The sequence below is a fragment of the Xenia sp. Carnegie-2017 genome, unplaced genomic scaffold (assembly GCF_021976095.1).
Source record: "Xenia sp. Carnegie-2017 unplaced genomic scaffold, XeniaSp_v1 HiC_scaffold_3, whole genome shotgun sequence".
Taxonomy (NCBI): domain Eukaryota; kingdom Metazoa; phylum Cnidaria; class Anthozoa; order Malacalcyonacea; family Xeniidae; genus Xenia; species Xenia sp. Carnegie-2017.
Window position 1 is genome coordinate 6,639,010 of NW_025813493.1, and position 18,166 is coordinate 6,657,175.

The window sequence follows — 18,166 nt, forward strand, 5'->3', positions numbered from 1 at the left end:
TTCACAAGCGTGTCTGGGGTAAAATCTCCCGTTTTTTTATTACAAGTGGCACTCCATGTATTTAAATGTTATACAAATAAATGTTATAACACCATCTGCAATCATGTCACTATGTCATTATGTTGTTAAGATGTAAGGACCTAACAACGAAGATTACAAAGGTTTGATCGAATTATAAGTGTTCTTTCTAAATAAAGGGTAAAGAAAGTCGTTAAACTCTTTTCTTAGGCATAATGAAATGAAAATGTCTCATGTTTTCATCTAGGATAGTAAATGTATTCTTTTGTAAACAGATTCTGTGAAAACCATTGACGTTTTAGCATTTCGTAAATATTTTGTCTAATAAAGCAAGGATGTTATTTACAAATGAAGTAATTCGTACACAAATTAATAAATAAAAGATGTTTACTGCATGTGTTTGCACAGGCTTGTGCAAATCGAGGAGACCTTTGAGAGAACTCGAGAGCAGATCAGTTAAGCCCGAGACCGAATGTCGATGGTTACACATGCTCAAGAGTTCTCACAAGCTTCTCCAAGGTTTGCTTAAGCCAGTGCAAATACGAAAAATATCTTTTGTTTTTTTTAAAAAATAACAATAATGCGAAAGAAAAAACCGTTATAATATTCTTTTAACGTTTAGCCACGATTAATTTTCAAATTCTGTTTGATTGATTGATTGATTTGATTGGTTGAGCTCGGATCGTTTTTCGCAGACTAATGCAAACACAGGTCTCAACCAATCAGCGCACGTGTTTCATTGTGTTTATTTTATAATATGATATAATGTCAAGCAAACGATACTTTAGCGTTACATAATAGTAGATTTTCTAAATCACCAAAACTTTCTGAGCGATGCCGTTCTGATCTGGTTATGATTCCTAACAGATATATATCATGAGAAAGAATAACACTTCATTTTAGCTGTAGTCTGTACTCAGAAAAATTTTAAAAAAATGAAATGTTTTAGCTAATAATTTATAATTTGCATCCATTGTTCAATCATAAACATTGCAATTTAAAAAATAGTAATTTATGCTGTGCTTGATGTTTGTTAAATCATAAATGATTAGAAACATAATAATTCATGAATGCAATATCTGACGTCATTTTCTAAAATCGTCATCCATTTTGAGTGAGACAAAATGATTCTTAATTTTTATCTCAATATCATATTCTAGACATTTCTGATTCCTACAATGCATCAAATTATTGGTAATCAATCTACAGGATTAACAAGTCCCATCGGAAAAACTGAATGTCAAGATTTACAATAGATCGATTTTTTCAAGATTTCTTTTAATTACAAAGTATGTCGAGGTTTGCCTCTCTTTTGGAAACACATCATGAACAGGTTTTATTAATTTTATTTTAATGCAATCGCGGTCATCTTTGGTTGGTGGGCAGTACAAGCGGCATGGTAGGTAGCAATCACCAGCATTGTCTTGCGGAATCCACGTAATAACTTTATGTAAATTCAAAAGAAAATCTTTCGGCCTGATTTGTCAATTGTCAAAGATAATGTAATTCAGTAAATCATTTGATTTGTTAACAATATTTTATTCTTAGCAGATATGAAACTTCGTCATTTTACTTTTTTTTATAGATTATGATAATATCTACATTTACTTTATATGATAATATTGTTGATTACAACTTGTTTACACGTAGTTTTGTATTACAGATACATTTCAACAATGGATAAAAATGTCAAACACACAGCATTTTCTACATAAGCTTTTAAATATTTCACGACATATTTTACGAAAAGCATCTTCGATTAGAATTAGGTTTTAAGTGTATTTCTTTGACATGATTCCCCATCACTAGGATCTTTCGTCAGAGTCTATAAAATTTTATAAACTTTGACTCTCAGAAAAGCGATTTCCTGCTTTTAGTATATATGAAGGAATATAAGAAAACCCTATTCATGATCTGAACGGAAAAAAAAATCAAAAATGTTGACCAATTTGAAATATTGTCCGTAAATATTACTTATGTTTGCCAAGTCTTACCAAAATCAAATCAAAACAGTTTCATCCATTTTGATAATCATAGTATTGTTCCTTGGTAGAATAGAAAGATGAAGCACGTCATTTTTTTCAATTAAAAGTAAAAGAACAATACAATAAACTACAAAAATTAATGCATCATCTTTCTTCCTGTGTTCAAAAAGTGGTATGCATGGAGCATGATAATGCAAGCAATGTTCAAAGAGAATACCAAGTCTGGTAAAGAAACATTTCCAATTGGGTAGCATGATTCAATAATGCAGGATGTAACAGATACCAATGAGAACGTACACATCATTGATGAATGCATAAAATTGTGTGCATTATTCTTAGCTTTTTCCACAGCTGCTGCAATATAGCTGTGCCATTCACATACTGAAAGGGAAGTATCCGACAAACACAAAGCAAATCATTTTGAAAACATGTAAATGCCACATCCTTATGTTTTTTATATGATTTAATGGATAGTGAGCATAATACTCAGCATTCTAAAAAAATTCAATGCTGGTAGGGCAACATAGATAGAGTGATAAGCTTTTTCCCCTACCATTGAAATGGAGCATGCATAGTACACACATTTCCTATCAGCCAGTGTATTAAACATAAAGAAGTATTTGCAATATTCAAAGAAAGAAAGTGATAAATACCAAATCTGCATTTACTTTCAAGCTACATAAAAATGATAAGAGTACTCGGTGTATATTATAAGCACATATTTTGATAAATCAGAGTAAAGGTCATGAATAAGGTGTTTTAAGAGGAGCTGGTTGATGATGTTTGTATAAAAATTCAAATAGTGTAAATTAGTTGGTAGATTTCCTGCACAGTCGAGTATCGAAACTATATAGGCAGCGTGCAAATTAATGGTGTGCAAAGTGCAATTTGCTCATCGTTTTAGCTTGAATGAAAACATTTGCACATCAATTTTTCAAACGATATGCAAAAAACTTCTTTATTGATTGCTACCACATAAGTTGAAAAAAGTTTTCATGCTTAACTTTACTGATATTTACTTTATAAACTAGTGCGCTGCACGACATTAAAATCCATGTTGACACAATGTCATCAAATTTTAAAGATTTTATCACTTTGAGACTGGTAAGTCTGCCAACATCAACATACATGGTGCTTATGTGCTTATGAAAATAGGAGTGTAATAGATTATTAATGTCAATTTTTGCATTTGCGTTGTTTTGTAAACCGTTACGTACTGTTTTTGGCAATTGGCATCATAGCTATTTTGAGTATTTTCAGTAAAATTGGGAAATATGTTTATATTGATTCTTAAAAAAAGATTAAAAAAAACTTAATTAAGCCAAATTTGAAAAATAACAAAAGGGAGTTATGATTTTAAGTAAGCCTAACGTGAGTAAATGAAGAAAAATTTGGCCAAAAAATATTAAGCCAAATTTGGCTCAAATTATTAAGCCAAACTAGCAACATTGATCAGCCATAATTTTTGCTTCTACATATTGCTTGTAATATGACATAAATATGATGTTTTTTTTATCGTAAGCAAGCATCAAGGATGTTACTGTTAATAATCAGAAAGCGAAAGTATATTTGGTTATTCTCTTTTAACTTTTGTCTTTCTTGCCGTTTTGGTCGAAAGGTTGTAGCTACCAGCAAAGTTAATACAGTGAAAAAATTGATGGGAACATCAAATGCTGACTCGTTTGAGTACTGGGATGATGGCCACTTGGTGAATTTATTGCGCTGTAAAGTTTGCACGAAAAAGAGGAGAGAATAACATGCGCAAAAAATTTCTCTAATACATTATTAACTTGACCAATGGTTGTAACGAAAATACTGTCGTAAATCATATGAATTTGTTCACGTTTAAAAATACTAATTTAGCAATTAGAGCTATATAATAATTAACGTAGCATCGATTTGATTATGTCTCTAAAAAACACTTTTATCAAAAAAAATTGCACATCGTTTTTTCTCAACTTATTTGCACACTGTATATAGGTAGTCTAACATAGCACTTTGATGTCACATGAAAACATAGTGAAACCATATTTATAAACTAACACAAACACCAATTAATAACACGTACTTCATAACATCTATAATCGTAAATAATGTTACTTTATTGGTGGACAAATTTCTTTGTAAGGTTAATGATTAGGTTTTTTAGGTATATGATAGTTTCAAAACATTGTAAAACACACAATTAATCAATTCATCGTGTATTATTTAATATTTTCCCATACAAAGAAATGCATAATATAGTTAGCTTGAATTATAAATATACTATCATCATGTATCCTAGCCTAAAACAGTAGAAGACTCATAAATATTTTAACATCAATAATTAAGAGAAAGAACCTTTGATTTTGATCGTTCTCTCTGACTGTTAGGAAACTGTAGTTTTCAAAATGAGCACAGCTGCACTGTAATTTGTTTACAATCACCTACACGATTTCGTCTCTCAGGAATAGCTTTTTCGCATTGCTCTCAAAGCAATATGAATTCACTAGGGATATCCTTCGAGTTATAATTCCCAAAAAGCTCGATGACTTTCGATAAAGCAATGGAATCCATGTTTTTAAGCGGAATTGTTGAGAATATTGTCTGAATATAAACTGACAACACGCACGGCACGCGTAAGTCGATATTAGGATTAAGTAATTTTTAATTCAGTTGAATTACTATGAAATTTCGCAATAAATATTGCGCAACCGTGGCCAACTGTGATCTGCTACAATCAGGTGATGAAAATTGTGAGTTTTAATTGGTTGGACATTATTTGCAATTATGTCACTGTGGTCAAAAATGCCGAAATTGCGCAAGAAAACGCTCACTGACCGTGTCAAAAGGTAAGATTTGCGGTCGCCTTTTTAATCGTAATAGCAAAACTGGAATTCGAACAACAATCGAGTTATCGTTTTGTATGATAATCGGATTACATTAGACAAATCTAAACGGCGGAATAATACGAGGATTTATAAAATCTGTCGCTTAAATGCAAATTTTGAGTGCGTCAACAAGTGCAATTCATGTGTTTTTTTAGTATTATTGGTTAAAAATAGACTCAATAAACTTAATAAGCTAAGAAAACTTATGTTTTATGTCTGAATTTCAATATTTTTTTTCGAGTTCTGACTGTGTCCAGGGCCACCTTGGATACCCCATGGATCCGCCCCTGTTTAACATGTATTTGCCTGCTGGGAGGTCCGTCTACGGAGAAAATATTTTGACAAGGTCTACAACTTGATGTCGAGACTAAATTTGGATGCCTTCAATGTGACTCTGAAGATGACTACCGCTAAGGTTGTCGAAACGTCAATCAACAACAACAAAAACAGTCCTTCTCAGAAATATACCAACCTGGACGATTGACATTTACAAACATGTAACATTCTGCCTACTCGTTCAACAATTTACAACGCTTTCGATTCAATTTTATAAATGAATGATGAACTTGACTGAATGAATGACTGAGATGAAAAATCTTACGATAAACTTTAGAACTTCAACCTGCTTCATTCACCAAAAAAATTTAGCCATGTACCTTCTCAGATAGACTAGTTAAATGCTTCGCTTCGGTCTTTTGTCTATATTTTGCAAGGATCTCTCTTATGGGTTTTGATAATAAAACATTTGTTATAGAGCATTTATAAAAACATATTAAAAAACATTCTAATCGTCTGCAACAATAAGGATCCCTTACACGTGGTCTATTGCAATCGGAGGAGACTACGACTTGTGTCCAAAAATTCCTCAACACAAAATGTTTGCATTTATTGACAGTACTTTATGGAAATATTTATGCTCTTCGAAGTAGCTCTTAAAAGTAGCTACGACGCGTGCAGATTAGCCAAAACGTTTGGTGATTCTAAGTACTTCATACGACTACAATTTGATTTCTATAATTAAAATATGTACTGTGTCGCATTACTTATCAAAATCTTAGACATTTTGGTTTACGCCCTTGACAACAAGAAATCTTTGAATCTTTGATTTTCTCGCACTTTTGCATTTGAAACAAATTTTTATGTCATTTCAAATGAAATTTGGGCATTATCAGAAATTTTCAAAGAAATTGCAAAATAATATTAGCAAACCAATTTCTATAGAATGTTATTCTGTGTGCGTTTTACTTTGGACAGTTTTTTTAAACTATGCTCTATTAATTAGCTATTTAATTCATTTTCTTGTGCATTTCTGACAAGTGTCACTAAAGCTCACCCCCCTTTTTTTGATAACCTGTAACCCTCTCCAAATACGCCGCTTATACTTGCTGAGGTAGGCTGGGTTGCCATGAGAATTTGTGATGCATATGGAGAATATTTTAAAATTTAATAAAATGAGTGCTCAAAAGTGGTGGTTAGAGAAAAATTTTAGAATTTAAGACTTTAGAACTAACAAATAAACAAACTTTGCAACATTACATAAAAAATGACAGTAATAAATTTTGTGATTAAAAGGGCATCCATGAATTAACTAATTACAAAGTAACTCAAGAATGAAACTAATTCACGGAAACATATCATTCACTATTTATGTTAACCTTTATTAGCTAGGTACTTGAAAAATGGCAATTGCACTTTTGCACTACACATAATCTTTTGACTATATGAGTTAACTCAAATGACAGAAGAAATATTTTAAACCAACAACCTAAGAATATAATAAACTATGACGTTGCGTTTACTTAAGAAATAAAAGTTGTTTAATGTGTTTGCACAGGCTTATGCGAGCCCGAGGAGACCTTAGGCAGCTAGAACTTGAGAGCTGATCGAGAACTTGAAAGCTCAAAAACGTCTCTAAGGTTCACATAAGCCTGTGCAAACACAAAAAAATCATTTATTTATTTTATTTATTTCTTTTATATCTGTTCAATCAACCCAATATTTTAATATTGAAAAAGTACTGCTCCATATGATCTGCAGGGCATCCTGGGTACTTGCAGCGCAATTTCATTCCCAGCCTCACACACAACATTAGGTGCTAGTTTCGTCACTGTGCATAAGCCAGTGCAAACACGAAACAATCATTTATTTCTTTTATAAAGCAACAATAAAGTGAAACAAACAAATTGAAAACCGACGTTTTAACTTTACCCCTAAAATACATTTATGATCGATTTGCTATTTGATTGATTTGATTGGTTCAATTCATATCTATTTTGCACAGACTAATGAAAACGCAGCTATTGACCCTTTATAAATGACTTCTTAACCCTTTAACTTGCAAATTTTTCCCATTGGTTTTCCATTCAATTATTTGTTTTTATTGCCATATAGCAACACTGCCCCATAACTTGTTGAAACAAGCAAAAAATAAACAGTAAATTGTTCACATAGACTCTTCGTTTACAGCGTGGAGTCTTTATCGTATTTATAAAATAACTGTCTTTTTCATTATTCAAAAATAAGTTTCTGGTGCCCTCTAGGCATGGCTTTTGCTAAACCTTAACGGTCAGTAAAAAAAGAATTTAAAAATGAATTTTTAAGGTAGACAGCACCACATTACAAGACATAAAGTTACACCGTAGTGTAGATTTGGAGATGCTCCTTTTAAATATGCAAAAAAAAACTTTTAATGGAACCTCATAAGCCACAGCCTACAGCTTCAAAAAGTTATAATGAATGTAAACAATCGTATTAAAACTGATAATAAAAGCATTATTACATTCCTCTACAGAAATATTAGTCATTTGGCTGCCCTTTTTCTTTGGCATTGTCTAATCTTTTAATGGTGAATCTTAAAATAGGTTATTTTTAAATATGTCCTCGCTGAACAAGTTGTGTTTATTTAGCTATTTTACGTCCGAAGCTGTGTTTATTCTTCAGGCATTTCTCCATATCAGTTTCAGTATTATGAAATCATACTAATTGTTTAAATTAGTCATTGAGGATCCCCCAAATAATTCAGTTTATTGTCTATGTATAGAAAGGTAAATAATGTAGAAACAAACCTGAACATTGTACACCAGCATCTTCATCATGTGTACAATTATGTAATCCCCATCCTCTATGTAAACAATTCGTTAATTTATTTTCATTTCCTACACAACGAACTTCATCTAACCATATTCTTCCAATGCCATAAGGAACATAACCTCCTTGGAAAGCCCTGACAGCATAGTCATAACCAAGTTGTAGTTAAACTACTTTAGTATCGTTTAAATCCCAGTCATCATCACAAATTGTTCCTCATTGTCCATTGTAATATACTTCCACACGACCTATGCCCCTAGACCTTTTAGGTCCCCGAAGTCTAAGAATGTTGAATTCTGATAAAAAAAGAAAATAAATTGATATTGCAAAACACAGAAGTCTCAACTCCAAAATATTGTAAGTTACATGTATACATATTAAGTATCCTGTTATTATACATGCAATTGTAAAATCTTCTTGGGCGAAATTAATGATTTAAATTAGTTAAAAAAAATGAATAAAAAAAGATTACGTAAGTACAATATTAAAAAGTTTTGGACAATTAGACATTATTTTACTTTCATGAGTCTAAAAAACTTTTTATTTAGACTATTCCTATTTCTTTTATGTAATATAAATAACTTCTTTAACCTCTTTCACTTGCGAATTTTTCCCATTGTTTTCCATTCAATCATTTGATTTTATTGCCATATGGCAACATTGCTACATAACTTTGAATTAAGAAAACTAAACAGTAAATTGTTTACATAGTCTCTTCGCTTACAACGTGGAATCTTTATCGTATTTTGAATTTAACTGTCTTTTGAATTAGTCAGAAATAAGTTTCTGGTGCTCTAGGATGGCTTTTGCTAAACCTTAACGGTGAGTAAAAATGAATTTAAAATGAATTTTTAAGATAGACATCACGCCAATACCATACATGAAGTTAAACCTAGTGTAAATTTAGAGATGCTCCTTTTAAATATGAAAACTTTTAATCGAGTTTAATAAGCTACAGCATACAGCTTCAAAAGCTATAATGAATGTAAAGAATTGTAAAAAACTGATAATATAAGATCACATTCCTCCACGGAACATTGGTCAATGGGCTGCCCTTTTTCTCTGGTAGTATCTAATCTTTTTATGGGCAATCATAAAATAAGTTATGTTTAATTATGTCCTCGTGAAACAAGTTGTGTCTATTTAGTTATTTTATGTCCGAAACTGTGTTTATTCTTCAGACATTTGTCAATATCTGTTTCAGTATTATAAAATCATATTAAATATTTAAATTAGTCATAGAGGATTCCCAAGTAATTCAGTTTATCATCTTTGTGTAAAATGTAAATAATGCACATACAAACCTGAAAAACACCAGCATCTTCATCATGTTTACAATTATGTGATCCCCATCCTCTATGTGAACAACTGGAAATACTATTTTCATTTCCTACACAACGAGCTTCGTCTAACCATATTCTTCCACTGCCATCAGGAACAGAGCCTCGTAAAGCCCTGACAGGATAGTCATAACCAAGTTGTCGACAAACAACTTTAGTATCGTTTAAATCCCAGCCATCATCACAAATTGTTCCCCATTGTCCATTGTAAAATACCCACACGACTCTATGCCTATAGACCTTCTTGGTCCCCGTAGTCTAACAGATTTGACAACTGATAAAAGAAAGCATATAGATATTGCAATCTATAGAAATATCAAATCTAAAATATTCAGGGTCGCATGTACATATAAATATCCCATGATAAGCTGATAGTTTTAAAAGAACTGTTTTAAGTAAAGAGCACTAACCCAATAGTTCTAAATTAAACGACACGATGCATTTTGGCAAAGTAATCCTCAGGTGTCAACGTCTACTAAATGAAAATTTACAACTACCGATATTTTTAGTACCAAGAAAGAGTGTCATCTCCAAAAGGAGATGACGCTCAAAACAAGGATGAATTAAAACATAATGTTTTTTCGGCAGAGGACGGGATTGTTTAGCTTAACTAAAACAGCTTCTATAACGCATAACTGAAAGAATTAACGGCATTTTTAATGATTTAAAATTGTCTGAAGAAGAGTCAGCACAATGGAGTTATTCAGTGATGTTTACCTATCGCGGAGTCACATGAAACTAAATTACTTCCTTACAATCACGTTTTGTTGTTGTCTTGAGGGGACCGTTCCATTTCTGATTGAAGTTGATACATGTTGTTTGATCCTATCACCCAACCTTTGAGACGTTATACCTACATAGAGAGCATCACACTCACATTTATATTAATAAATTGCATTGTTTGAAAGTTTTTAGAGATTTTTTGAGGTGGGTGGAGAATAGTTCTTTTCAAAAATATAAAGACAACATAGCTCGCCAAAACAAATTATCAGTAATATTCTTAGCCCTTTCAATATCATCAGAAGCCTTACCCATCTATGGAAGTTTAATAAACACAGGGCACTTAGCTGGTCCAAAAGGATTGAACATGGATCAATTGTCAGTTAGCGTTTTTGGATTTCCTTTAAACGCAATGGTCCATTCCTTTGCAAGCATTCATCGCAAGGCACTTTTTTTTTACACACGATTTGACTATTTCAGTTTCCTTTCAATATCATCAGAAGCCTTTATTGGAATTATAATGTTTAAGTAACCATTTTAATATAACATAACCAAATACAATGTGCAGTGCAATAGAACAGAATAAGAATACTAATGAAATAGGATGTCAACAAGACAAAGAACCCAATATAAACATAAGTGTTAGGGCCAAAGTCCGTGATCAATTGTCCAATCATGTATCATCATTATAGATATAAAGTTCCTGTATCATATTACTTCAATAATACGTTTATGCTAATACTCCCACTTAATGATTATACTTTAATCAGTTGAATGTTCATTGTTCTTTATTCTTGATATCTATGTTCTTGAATTCCTGAAAAGTATCTTTACTAAGTCCTTTTGTAAATATATCCGCTAGCATATTCTCACTGGAACAATATTTAACAGAAATGATATTCTCGTGAACTTTCTCTCTCACATAGTGGTATGCCACATTTATATATGTTTTGTCCGAGAGGAATTTCGGATTTCTTCATAGCTCTAGCCCCTTGGTTGTCTTCATAGATGATAGTAGGCTCTCGTTGTGTTATTGAGATACTATCCAGTAGTTTTCTCAACCAGACTACTTCTTGGCATGCTGTACTTAAAGATACATACTAGGCTTCTGTTGTTGATTTTGCAACAAATCCCTGTCTTTTGCTGCACCAACTCACGGTATTCCCATTAAGTTGATATATGTACCCTGTAGTAGATCGACGTGTCACTATATCTCCACTCCAATCTGCATCTGTACATCCTGACAATATTGGATCATTGCCATTTGTGGTAAAGTGTAGACCATAATCCAATGTACCTTGAATGTAACGTAGGATCCTTTTAACACCTCTCCAATGCTGTAGTCATGGTTTTGCCATAAACTTTGATAACGTTCAAACTGCAGTGTCGACTTATCAATGTAGCATAGTTTAAGCATCCAATTGCCATATGATATTGCTTCACATTAGCTGGATTCTCACCTTCACTTAACGTTTTATACTTCTTTCCAAATTCAAGTGGTGTTGAGACTGTTTTACAATTTTGCATGTCGAATCTTTTCAGTATTCCTTGTAGATATTTTTCCTGATTAATTGTTAATGCTCGCAATCTTCTATCTCGTTTTATACTCATCCCTAGCATATAATGAATCTCACCAAGATCTTCAACATGGAATCTATTTGCAATTCCTGACTTTTCTTTTTCCAACATCTCAAAAGAACTGGAGAAATGGAGCATGTCGTCGACATATATTGCGATAATGACAAAGTTAATCTTGCCATTTTTGGACTTTACGGATTTGACATATACGCAAGGATCTGCTGAACTTTTCTTGTACCCATTATAAAGCAAATGTTTATCAATAAAGGCATTCCAGCACCTTGCAGCTTGCTTTAACCCATATATACTTTTATTAAGCTTGCAAACATATTCAGGATGATCTTTGTCAACAAAACCATTAAGCTGCCGTAAATAGATTTCTTCCCCTTATTCTGCTTGAAGTAATGCAGTTTTTACATCTGTTTGATGTATTTCCCAATCACACATGGTTGCCACAGCCAATAATGATCTGATGGTATTATATTTTGCCACTGAAGCAATCACATCTTCGTAATCTACTCCATATGATTGAGCATAACCCTGAGCAACTAATCTTGCCTTAAATCGTTCATTTGAACCGTCAGCTTTTCTTTTCAATTTGTAAACCCATTTACCTGATTACATTCTTATTTTCTGGTAAAGGTACTAAATCCCAACTATGATTATCTTTCAACGAATTGTATTCTGAGCTCATCGCGTTCTTCCATTCATTCGCATGTTCTCCAGTTGTTGCTTCTTTTATATTGTTGGGTTCACTGTTGTCTGCTGTTAAGTCGCTGACTGTGTAACATTCTTCGTCAAATCTTTGAGGTGCTCGTCGTATCATTTCACCTATGAGTTGTCTAACTTCATTCATGAATCTCTCTTCGTAAGAATTTTCTCCCACTCGATTGCAATCATCTACTTTCTTGCATCAACATTACCGTTTTCATTTCAGCATTTCGATCTTCTATTGATTGGCTTCGTCATTGCTATTTACAGGAACGTCATGTACACATGATTTTCTTCATCTTGAATGAATTTTGCTCACGCTGTTTGTTTTCAAAGTTATAAAATTGCTATTCTAGAAACATAACGTCACGACTTTTATAAAACTTCTTCAACATTGGATCAAACACCTTAAACCCTTTCGTCCCATGAGAATAACCCATGAAAATCGTCTTGAGAGATTTTCATCTAACTTCTTCATTTGCCCTTTAGAATGTGCTACCAAACACTTTCAGCTTACTTACATCAGGTTTCATCCCAAATAGACACTTATCAGGAGTTATACCGTCCAAAGCAATTGTTGGACTTCTATTTCGATGGTAAGTTGCTGTATTTACAGCTTCTGCTCAGAATTTATTGCGCAAACGTGAGTGCGTCAACATACTTCTTGCTGATTCTATTATCGTACGATTCATGCGTTCTGCAACTCCGTTTTGCTCAGGTTATACGGAACAGTCGTTTGATGTGTGATACCATTGTCCTTAAAACGACTCAAACTTTTGATTGATACTCACCACCGATGTCTGTGCGTATAATCTTAACTTGCTTACCAGAGATATTCTTTGCATAGTTGAAAATCTCTTTAAATTTTTCCAAAACTTCGTTCTTGTTCTTCAAAAAGTATACTTGTACATATCTGATGTAGTCATCGATAAAGGAGACATAATATTGAGATCCACCAATGGAATTCTCTGTATCGGTCCACATACATCGCTATGTATAATTTTGAACGGTTCCTTAGCTCGTGATGAAACGCCTTTTGGAAAAGAGCAACGATGCTGTTTTCCCATCATACAAGCTTCACAAAACTGATTTTCGCCTGTTACATTGCCTATATGTTACATTCCCTTGTTTCATCGACCATATCATTCTCGACGAGTTTCATTACATCATATATTCCAAGATGTCCCGATCTGCAATGCCATAAATTCGAATCTGAATCAAAGCTTTGTTCTTTTGCAACATTCATAAAATGCTCGACAATTTTCAAAATGTACAGTTTTCCTTGTAGTTCTCCAACTGCTTACAGTTTTGAACTTCGTCGAATGTTACAAACATCGTTTTCGAAAGTAACAATAGCTCCAAGTCTTAACATCGCTCGAACAGATAATAAATTTCTATTTATGTTTCCGTCGCCAAGGATAGCTTTTACCCTATAAGTTCCTTTGCCATACGCTAAAATAGAGCGGTTATCTCCAAGGTTTACTACACACGGCTGCTTAAATTCTACGTAATTGCATAAGCCTTCCAAATCGTAAGTCATGTGCTGGGTTGCACCGGACTCGATAATCCAATCTGAATTCCTTGTAATGTTTGATGAATTTGAAGTCAACGCATTACAATTATCGATCTCGCTATTTTCTTCGTTTTCTGCAAGCTGAGCAGACTTGTTTCCCTTAATGATTGAAGAGTTGCCACTGTTTGGAAACTGCTTCGTCTTCCTCTGCGGACAGTTTTTTGCTAGATGCCCTTTCTCGTCACAAATGAAACACTTGCCACGAAAGCCTTTCTTTCGATTAAAATGGTCATTCTCACCAACAGCATCTAGCCTATTAATGGCTTATATTTATCTGGCAAACTAGCAAACAGGGTCACTGCCAGTTCCTTATCATCGATACTTGCGCCCATTTCTTTTACTTGATCGTTTAATGATTTTCAGTTGTTTATATGCTCCAAAATACCTCCAACATGAAATTTTGACGAATGATATTGTTGGCGAAGACGAACCTGAAGTAACGATTCCCCGAAAATTGACTCAAAACGTCCCATGCTTCGTTTGACGTTATCGTTTCTCTTACGTGCACTTGCTGATCAGGCTCGATAGCTAAGCAAATATGCGTCCATGCCTTTTCGCTGATGATTTGAATCGCCTCGAACATCAGCACCGGCATCGTCGTTAGAGCAATCGCACTACATTCGGCGAATTCAACTTCGTGCTCCAAATATAACCGTATATTGAAAGCCCGTGACCGGTAGTTCGTGCCATTCAATTTTGCGATCTTAAAAGCGCTATGAGAAAAAGACATTGCTTAAGTTTTAAATTACTTATCTTAAGTAGGACAGTTTGCGCCCTGGGCACATAGCCTATTAGAATTATAATGTTTAGCTTACCATTTTAATATAACATAACCAAATACAACGTGCATTGCAATAGAACAGAATAAGAATACTAATGAGATAGGATGTCAACAAGACAAAGAACATAACATAAACATAAGTGTTAGTGCCAAAGTCCATGATCAATTATCCAATCATGTATCATCATTATAGATATAAAGTTCCCGTATCATATTACTTCAATAATACGTTTATGCTAATAGCCTTACCCATACATGTAAGTTTGATAAACACAGGGCATTTAGCTGGTCCAAAAGGCTTGAACATGAATCAAATTGTCAGTTAGCGTTTATGGATGTCCATAAACGCAATGGTCAATTCCTTGCAAGCATTCATCGCAAGGCAACTTTTTCGGGTTTGTACACATGCTTTGACTGTTTTTCTTCACACAGAGAGAAATTTCTTTGGTAATGTATTTAATAAATTGAACGCTTAGACTGTAGTCGGAGGAATTCATTGAGGGTGATCTCAATTCATTGAAAAAGATGTTTCTCTCAAATGAATATCCGGGAAAAATGCTTCATAACTTTTCTTAACCACAAAAAATCAGCAGAACAGGCATTTTGGACCAGCTAAGGGCCCTGTGTTTATCAAACTTCCATGGATGGGTAAGGTTTTTAATGATATTGAAAGGAAAAGTAAGAATAATACGGATAATTTGTTTTTTTGCGATCAATGTTATCTTTATATTTTCGAAGAGCTACTTTACCACCCACCCCAAAAAAGTCTCTACCGACACAACTTTTAGGCAATGAAATTTATGAATATAAATGTGAGTGTGATGCTCGCTATGTAGGTATAGCGTCTCAAAGGTTGGGTGATAGGATCAAACAGCATGTACCAACTTCAATCAGAAATGGAACGGTCCCCTCAAGACAACAAACAAAACGTGATTGTAAGAAAAGTAATTTAGTTTCATGTGACTCCGCGATAGGTAAACATCACTTGAATAACTCCCATTGTGCTGACTCTTATTCAGACGACAATTTTAGAATCATTAAAAAATACCGTTGATTCTTTCAGTTTCGCGTAATGGGGGCTGTTTTAGTTAAGCTAAACAATCCCGTCCTCTGCCGACAAAAGGATTATGTTTTTATATATGTGTGAATATTCATGTTTTGGACCTAATGAGTTCAGCAGTATGGCGTGACCGACAAAAGTTATGTAAATTGGAATGGCCAAGAGGGTGGCATTTTAATTATTGCCTAAAGGCAGGTCTTTAAATTTATATAAGATTGAGGAAGCTTCATCTAAGGTTTCATTTTGACATTTACTGGGTAAAGACTATTACCAAACATAACTCTCGAATATTTTGTATAAAGTGACCACTCCCTACATTTTAGTTCTTTATTGAGTTGACATCTTTAAGTATGAACCAAGATATACGCAATTTTTCAGATTGGCCAAATTTGGTACCACATTAATATTAGTTGAATATGTTGAACTAATTTTGGCGATAAGAGAATTATTTGTCTTCAAGCCATTAACATTTCACCTTTAGCTGCAAATAATTGACAATCTTTATTAACTATATAACTTTTCAATATCTTTCACACTGAGAGTAAACATGCAGATATTTGTAGCTCTGCATGTAAAAGTTTGAATTTTTATTTTAAAGTTTGAAGAGAATGTTCCCTGCGTCATGGATAATCTTAGATGCATCTTTATTCCCATTTGCAAAGTTCACAAAAATATTAAGTTCTACAAAAGTGACATACGATCTACGTTTATCGAAAGAGGAAAATTAAAGTGACTTTTACAGCTTTCTAAAATCGGTTAGCTCATTGAGGCTAGAGGATAACAGTTAAAGGTTTTTTCTTGGTAAAAATACTTTAAGCAGTATCTTTTTAATCATCATAAAGAAAATACGAGACTTAGATAAAGATCATATATTGCGGTATATAGCTTGTCTAAATTAACATTATGACCGTAAGTGTCTTAGAGTGATCAACCAGCCATCTGCTTATTATTTTACTACTCTCTTTAAGAAAACTGATACGCAAGAATTAAATACACGATCTTTGCAAACTCAATATTCGAGTCTGTTTCACCATTTAGCGTTGATTTCGGATGTTTTTATTTCAAAAGTTTTTTCAATGGTTTAAACAATAAGAGCAATTTAACAAATCAAATATGATTGAAATTTTGACCATTTAGCTCATCCAGAATGCCAAAGAGTAAAACTATGTTTAAATAGAACAAGATTCTTTAAATGCGGGCCTGTTAGCTTCAGCCTACATAGCCTACTAATTAATCGGATACTACCCATACTTGTCAAGTTCTTGGAATAAGTTCATAAAGCTACAATCTAATTGGTTTCAGAAATTTTATGTAATATTTTAGGTGCGCTCATTCTAGGAGGTCTGGAAACTTGTCGGTCAAAATGCTTTTATAGTTTGATTTACAGAATTCCTAGTCAAGAAAACCAACCCATAATAAAGTCGAAACTATTTAATAGTGTATCTAGGTTAGCAGGGCCATAGCTGATTGCTAACTGCAGGAGGAGTGTTAACCGTAACTCTAACCCTAAACTACCCCCTACCTAATGTAGAAAAATCAAAATGTGTTGATGTTAACATATGCAAAGTAAATGGTTTGAACCCGGGAGTATTGTTACATGTTTTAAATGTAGATCGTCCAGTCAAATTGACTCTGAAGATGACTACCGCTAAGATTGTCGAAACGTCAGCTGACAACAACAACATCAATCCTTCTCAAGACTATACCAACCTGGATGATCTACTACAAACATTTAACATATGCTATTATCATTTAGAGAACCATATACTTCCAATTTTGTGTGCTGAGAGAGTGTTATGTGTATTGAAGCTTTTCATAAATTTATTACTGATTTCCTGGTTGATTGTATTGATATTGATGAACTTGTATGTGTGGCTGTGAGCCTTATTTTGTGGTTACATGTAAAATGAACATGCATCAAATTTCTTGCACAATAGCAACTGCACGGAGAACTCTTCAGAGTTCTCAACAGAGAACAAAGTTTTAAACTGCACAGAGATGCTCTTTATTCATGATCCATGATAAAAGATCTTGATAAAGACAGTAATAAATCCATACCTTGGCACGAGTTACTTTCTCCTGAGTATCCTTCCATACACGTGCAGTTCAATGTTCCATTAATTTTACGATAGAATGTGTTGTCCACAAAAGGAAAGCGAAAAGTGTTTGTCGCTATATAGATTAATAAAATTAAAAATAAAATCAGCAATGGATTTTAAACGAAACATGTTCTTCCTCAAAGAACACAATTTGTCACTCAGTATCCACTATGATGTACCCAGCTAGCAAGTTTTTTATGTAATGTTGGTATCTTTGGTTTTATGAATATCGTAAAACAAAACAATTAAATAAATGTTGAATATTTACAGAGTATGAACAAATTTGCTGTCTGTTTAGGACACTATAAAGGATGTATCTAAAGAAGTTAGATAATTGAAAAATG

At 33.3% G+C, this 18,166-nt stretch overlaps 1 long non-coding RNA gene across 1 annotated transcript; it reads right to left on the reverse strand.

The window, feature by feature from the left end:
* Positions 1-1,591: 1,591 nt before the first annotated feature.
* LOC124454510 lies at positions 1,592-8,100 on the reverse strand. Its single transcript, XR_006951478.1, has 2 exons — positions 7,939-8,100; positions 1,592-1,843 (listed from the first exon to the last, which is right to left on the reverse strand). It is a non-coding gene; the product is annotated as an uncharacterized LOC124454510 (long non-coding RNA).
* Between the last annotated feature and the right edge of the window lie 10,066 nt (positions 8,101-18,166).